This window comes from Otolemur garnettii, unplaced genomic scaffold, assembly GCF_000181295.1.
Source record: "Otolemur garnettii isolate 467f Iridium unplaced genomic scaffold, OtoGar3 scaffold00016, whole genome shotgun sequence".
Lineage (NCBI taxonomy): Eukaryota > Metazoa > Chordata > Mammalia > Primates > Galagidae > Otolemur > Otolemur garnettii.
Genome location: NW_003852411.1, coordinates 2,380,534 through 2,387,901, shown reverse-complemented (window position 1 = coordinate 2,387,901; position 7,368 = coordinate 2,380,534). Strand labels below are relative to the sequence as shown.

At 36.6% G+C, this 7,368-nt stretch overlaps 1 protein-coding gene across 2 annotated transcripts in view; it reads left to right on the top strand.

Moving 5' to 3' along the window:
* The first annotated feature begins 5,608 nt into the window (after nucleotides 1–5,608).
* The window catches only part of RGS13 (regulator of G protein signaling 13), a 24,582-nt gene continuing 22,822 nt past the window's right edge, over nucleotides 5,609–7,368 (top strand). The window contains exons 1-2 of one of the 2 annotated variants that reach the window (XM_012802636.2): nucleotides 5,609–5,801; nucleotides 7,097–7,167. The gene's annotated coding sequence lies outside the window, so the exon portion shown is untranslated. The remainder of the gene's footprint in view (nucleotides 5,802–7,096; nucleotides 7,168–7,368) is intronic. The other variant, XM_003785786.2, reaches the window with a different exon arrangement.

Genomic DNA, 7,368 nt, shown 5'->3' with positions numbered 1-7,368 from the left:
TTTAAATTCTAAATTTCTGTGATAGACTACCTACTTAAATGGAGCTGGAGAAGCAGTCTTTCATACACGCTCTTTCATTTCCTACATAAGCAACCAACATTTAAATATAAAAATACCTTTCTTATTACAAAAGTTGCCTTCACAAAGCCATTTGGCAAAGGTCAGAAGGAAAGCAAACAATTGATATAAATTTTCCATTTCCATTTGCCTTCTGCCGACTCACACGGAAAAGCATTAAGACGGGATAAAGGCTCTCTGACCCGAGGAGGGAAAAACAACCAAAATGCCATTTCTCCTGAATTACTGTATTTGGTATTTTTCAATAGATTTAAACAACGTTCCATGTTTTATTAGATAGTATTTTCTGTAATGCTTGAAAATGTGTTAGGGAAAAATGGACGTTTGTTTTTAATGTTCTGAAATTTTTCTTTTTCAGACAAAACTCATCCTTCTTGTGTCTCAGTTGGCTTTGTTCTACTTCCCATTTTGCCCCTTGCTCAGCTTCATCTATAAAAATCACTGAGATAATCTTTACTGGTCGGATACTCTATGTTAGAAATGTCTTACATGGTTCCAGGCCTCCAGGATTATATTTCACATAATGATCATTACTCTTCACTTCTCTTTGGATATAATTTTCTTTGGGAAAAATTACTTTTTTTCATGCAAAAATGTCTTATGTATACAATTCTTATATCTGAAACAAACAAACAAAAAAACCATTTATTTACTGCACTAGTGTTAAAAGTTCTTAAAGCAACTTCCCAAATATTCAAATGTGGGGAGGGGGAAGACATGTAATTTTTTTATGGAGGAAAGTATATCAGAGTAGGTTTCTGTAGCTTCTGGAATTGAAATTTTTTTAGTTATTTGCCTTTCCGAAAAAATTAAACTTGTTTTATCTGATTTCATTTGCACTATTATGTCTTTCTAAAGCTTTCCAGTTTCATAATGTTATTTCTGGATCCTAAAGACAGATGTTTAATTTGTGTTTCATTCTAGTTCCTTATTTGCCAGTCACAAAGGCTCCATTATTTAAATTTGCATGCCTCATAAAAATATATATTTGTGTAAATTATACTTACAAAAGCTTAGTGTTTCCAGCCATAGCTTGTTAATCACAACACAAATTATAGGTTATAAGAAGATTACAGCAGAGAGGCAGGACGGTCTCTTAGGAAGCTATGAGACGCGGGACAACATATCCAATATAAGCCTTCCCAAACTCTACTCCACAATTTTTATCTAAGTGAAAATGAGATAAAACAAACACTCAAGGGTAGTTTTTGTTTGGGATGAGTCTTGTCAGAAAGGGACTATGTTCATTCATTCTTAAAATACTTATCGAGCATCTGCTGTACCAGTCTCAGAGCTACGTCCACATACGCAGGTGAAGCAAACCTGAGATAAGTGGGAGAGTCCTTGAGTAAAGGAGGCAGAAAGCACCAGGGTACCTGAGCTCTGCAGTCTTTAGGTCCCACCTACCAGCTTATGGAGGTGTCTTTTTCTTTCCAAATTACCCCAGCCCCTGAGTTACTCTCTAGCCATCTAATGCATTTCCTGAGTCCCTGGACATCACACACACTTCTGTAAAGGGGTGGGATGGGGGTATGCATCCTCATTCACCATTATCCTGATGATGGGATTTGTTTCAAGATGAAGTCAGCAAGTTATTAAATAGTGATCTGCAGAAAAACCATTTTAATCTCTATCCTGGGGTGGGAGTGGGGGAATAGAGAATATGGCACAAGTATGTTTGTTCTGCTTTTCTAGAGCAGCAAATTTATATGTTTTGTGCATGGAAAAAAGGGTCAGGCTTATATAACAAATAAAGACAGTGAGTTGATTAGGTGATTAGAAACAGACTGGCCAGAGCTGTGCAAATACCTATCTGTTGGCCCCTGTGTGGTCAAGGCATTCCTCACGTAAAGAAGCAAATAATGCTGCTTTCTATCTGTGATAACAGGAAATGCTCCAGTTCCCATTCTTCTGCTATCTCATTGCAGTCAGTTTCACCTAAAAATGAGTATCGGACATGATTTCATAAAAAGAAAATATAGAGCATAGTAGACAAGGCATAGCGTGAAAGATCTTCTCTCTGCCACACACTTAGAAATGCCGGAAAAAATATAAAAAATATCCCCCATTTAAATACATAAGCACACCTGGAAAAAAGTAAAGGAAACTGAGAAAAAACTAGAGGGAATCCTAAACCAGAATCACAAACTACCACTTAAAGTATAGCTGAGTTCCACATTTGCTAATCTCGGTTACCCAGAGATCTGGCTCTTACGAGTCCTTTGAGAGCCAGAAAATGAGATCAAAGTTTATCCTAAATTGAGCCAGAGACCTTCAAATGACTACACCTTCTGTGAAAGAGAAGATAGAAAAAAACTAGTCACCTGAAAGATTGATGACAAGGAAAAATATCTATTTCAGCATAATAGCAGGTCTATAATTTAAATTTACCTTACCTGTGTGGTCCAGGACCCCCCAGGCCAAGAAAATAACAAAGCAGGCCTAAGTTGGAAGTACCTGGCTTGCCCGACAGAGCCAAAGCAAATCTTCAAAGGGAGGCACTCTCAGCCTAGAGTATTCCACAGAGTAAACAACGTGAGTATACAGAAATGCAAATAGGCACAATGTGAGTGCAAACTAAACAACTGTGGACAGCCACATCCATTTCCAGGAAAAGAACATCACTTCTTCAGCTGTGTTAACATTGCCTTAATCACCCTGGAGGAAACAAGAGTCTAACTGATGCTCTGGAAGCTACTCGGGAAGGACAAGATGATCGTTAAGTGTTTAGGAGAAAATAGAAACCCAAATAGGACCACTATTCTTTTCCATTATAAGCTGGAGACTCAAAACCTGGGAATGTTACTGACTTCCAGGGAAGGCCTAGAGAATTGATTTAGAATAGCTGCCAGGAGGAAAAGAAGAATGGGAGTTAGTGACTATACTTAATAGAACAGCAGGACCACAATTATAATTAAAGGCGTCTTTAAAGGACATCATTTGAATAAATGCAGACAAAAATGGTAACTAACTTCAATTGCTATTTATATTCGTTTTGTGCTGATAACAGTGTTGGGTACTCAGTAATCTGTTTCTAATTTCTGTGGTTACTATGTTTTAGGTTCACGCAAACCAGAAGCCAAAGTTTAGTTGTTTCTAGTCAGCAGCAAGTCAGAGGGGACAAGACCAGGATGGGTCCACTGTCTGGACTGCAGAGTTTTAGACCACGCTCTAAGCAGGGGGGTCACTGAGTCTACAAAGACAGACAGAGGATGCTCCGTAGAGACAACACAGAGGCAAGAAACCCAGGCAGAGAAAACAGACTGGAGATGCTCGGAGGGCCAGATTCAGAGTTCAAGGAAAGCAGGAGCAGACTTCAATCTTTCTCCAAATATGGCACAAACCACTGCCTACTAGGTACATTCCACTGAAGAATTCGCCAATGTCTAAGAGTTTGTCTTGCTTCTAGAATACATCATAAAGTGTCACCCTCTGAACAAATGCAAAAACTATATAATATAAATAGGATGCGCTGTGAATAGCAGGCTTACTGCTTATTTCTTACCCCACCACCATTAACAAGGTAGTTATATTGCCCCCTCTTTTGCAGAAGACATAAATGACAAGGGCTAAAAATCATAATTTCTAATATTCTGTTCTTGTGAAGTCCATTTTGGATTTTAAACATACGAAAATACTGAATATCCTTTGTACACATTTGAACTTGTGTTACTTCAGATTTATTTTGGCTGAAACAGGAATAGAGTGAAGGTGCTCTAGAAGGGTATGAAGAGGGCCATCAGAAAGAACTGGCCTCTGAAAGGAAAGGGCATTCCCAGCTGCCTCAGCACAACACCCATGCCTATCAGCCCATGAACGCATTAACAAGTTGTGGCATATGTATAGCATGCAAGACTGTTCACCTGTAAACAGATGGAGACTTTACATCTTTTATGTTTACCTGGATGGAGCTGGAACACATTCTTCTTAGTAAAGTAGCTCAAGAATAGAAAAAAGAAAAAGTATCCATGTACTCAATACTATTATGAACCCACTATATAAACACTTGCACATTTATATGAATTATAAAACACAAATTTGGTCTAGCAAGGGGGAGGATTGAGGAGGAAGGGGGGTGACTGGTGGGAGGAGAGATCTCTTGGGTGGGATCTTGCCTAATGAGCACAATGCAGGGGTATATTTCAAAATAACTAAGAGTAAAACAATAAAAAATAAAAAAAACTAAGAGTAAATTACAAATGTCTTACCACAAAAAATAAGTAAGTGAGGTGATGGCAATGTTAATGAGTTTGATTTAAGCATGCCACATTGCATATCGAATCATCATGTTGTACCCACAAATGTATACTGTTATGATTTTAATTAAAAATTAATGAAAAAATCCATGTGAAAAAAGTAAAAGAAAGCACAACGATCATGTTACCTGCCCTGAGAGCTCTGAATCCGTCTGATCCGCCTATGTTCCAAGGACTCCCTGGCTCTGACTCCATTAACTGAACTTGCCCTACCCTTCTTTAGGGAAACTAAAAATGCCCAGAGATCTGCCACAAGCATCTACACTGTCTCCTGGCATCCCTCCAGGACCACCTTCCACCTCCTCATTCTGCTCACTCTGTCTCTCTCCATTCCACAACTTCTTTATTGCTCAGTCTCTGTGGATGCCCAGTTTTCACTCTATAGGAAGATGCTCATGTTTGACTTCTAAGCAGGCTTTGAAACTGGCACTCTTCCAGAGTAAAAGGTAAAAGGCTCTTGCAGGGGAGGCCTTTCAGAATCTTCCTGCCAGCTCCCTGCACCCAACCATGAGAAAGGGGAAACATTCTTGATTCTCCCCCAAATGAACTATTTGGGGAAGAAAAGATAAAGATAACCTTCTACCTTACTGGACTCCTAAATATTTTAAGAAGCGCTGGCTCTATCAACTGCTTCTGACCTCTTTTGCTATTTTATTCCAATATTTCTCAACTCCCACCCTCTGTTTCTCTCTCTCTCTCTCCCTCCCTCTCTGTCTCAAACACACATACACACAGTTGGATTAGACACAGGACAAGGACATTAACAATTTCCCCATATTCTGTATTCTTTAGACCTCATTTTAAGTATTGTGTGTTCAATCCAGATTTTAACAGGCATATTAGCAAACTGGAAAATGTTGGAGAGTTCAAAACTGCCTTCGAGGACCGGTTGAAGGAACCAGAAAGGTTTAACTAGAAAAGAGTCCTTTTTCGATTCTTCAGCTGTTGTAATGCTCAGTAATTTCACTATTCCAAATAAATTTTAACAGCTTGCAACAATATGATAACGTGTGTTTGCAGTAGTGCCTACTTATTTGTACTCAATTCTCTGCCTTTTAAAAAAGGGACTTGAATGTAAGCTGTAGCTGTTTTTTAAAGTAGACAAAAATTATTTTGGAGAAAAGTTTTGAAGATTTCATGGAGCTACTACTTCCAATTATCTGATCATTTCAGACGGTCTGATAATGGGAGATAAAACCTCTTTATCAGCAATGCATTGGAATCCCACAGCACTACTTTCCATATTCAACAAAACCTCTCTTTGCATAGATGCTTGTGTATAAAAACAGAACATTGGTACAGAGGCCACAGTGCCATAGAAGGTAATTACAGAGACAGTAAAATCCTTTTATGCTGGGAAAAATAAAATGCTGGGTGTCTCATGAAATTTCAGAACCTGATTTCAAAAGGACTGTAATGAAGAGGAGATAAAATTGAGCATGGTGGGCTGCTCTACAGGATATATTTGTAAGTATGAGAAGCTACAAAATAGTTGATAAAAATGAGAATATTGGCTTGATGTAAACAACTAGAGGAGGCTGATTTCAACAGGACCACTGGGAGTGGGAGCAGCTTTCTTCTAAGGAAAAAACAAACTAGTAAATAGAGCTTGGCCGGGGTTTTCTCTATGTAAACAAAATTTACAGTCACTCCCTATATAAAAAAAGCTCTTCTAAATGCTGCAATTGAAAATACTTTTAAAATATGCTCTTTCATTTTATGTGTTGTTGGCATCTATATGTATGCGTGTGTTTAAGGCTATTATTACCAAACTACATATTTTCTAATTCTTTGTTTCAAAAATTATGCATTACCAAGTTATTAATCTCATCAGTTTACTGGTTGTGTTGACTTCAGGTTTAGTTTGTTGCGAGGTTTATTTTTGCACTGTGAATCTTGATTTGATGGAATTTCTTATTTCTTCATGTTATGCCTAAGCACAGGCACATGCAAACTACTTGCTTTTTTAAAGGGAAAGAATTCTGTGCTCCATGGCAAACAAAATTTCACTAAAATATAACTCGCTTCAGATTTTTTTTGAATTGTATGCAGCACACTACATAATACAGTAGAGAAATATATTTCAATATGGACACTATATATGAACAGAATGAATATACTGAGTGCATATCAGGATAATAAAAATATTTAAATATGAGAAAATATTTGCTTTTAAAAATTCACTTATTTTTATATCACTTTAAGATTTCATTTAAATGCTACAGGAAACTTGAATCTATTTCTGGCATAATACATATCAAATTCAATTCCCTACTAATAAATGTATACTCACTTTAAGAATTAGATTTTAGCAATGAGATATATCCTTTCGTTAAATAATTATCAGGAGAAAACATTATCAGGAGCAAAACCATTATGGAGACCTGAACTTACTCTAAACGCTCTATCCTTAGATTGTAAAAGGGCACGCTAGTTTTACCAAGAATTTATTAAAAAATAAAAAGATAAGCAAGTTAATATGCAATAGTAAGATACATACTAAATAGTTAAAGGAGAAGCAATGGAAAAAACAAATAAAACAGTATAGGAAGTTTTAGAATAATTCATGAAATTCACAAAATTCTAGATAAGGAGGTAATAGATCCAAAATGGGGATAATCATAATTCAGCATTTATGAAGTGGAAAAATTATTTACTAAGAACTGAAGCCAGAGTATTTATAGAAATCTTTGCAAAATATGCATTTTCCAGGAAACACACAATAATCTTTTTGTTTTGTTTTGTTATTATTTTATTTTTAGGTCAGTGGAATGTTTCCACATATTCTACCACCAACATAAGAAAAAAATAATTATTGTTGATTTGAAGCTTGGTGAGTTTACCCACAATTTAAATCAGTTCTACCTTGTATCAGTTTAGGTCATTATTTCACTGGGAACTCTTCTTTTTCTGCCAAAATAAAATTGTAATTCTCTGAATAGTTGAGGTTGATTTTTATCTTTACCAGTCATGACTGCTTTCACTCTAATTTGAAGGGTATAATTTAACTAAAGATATCCTTAGTTAGATTTAA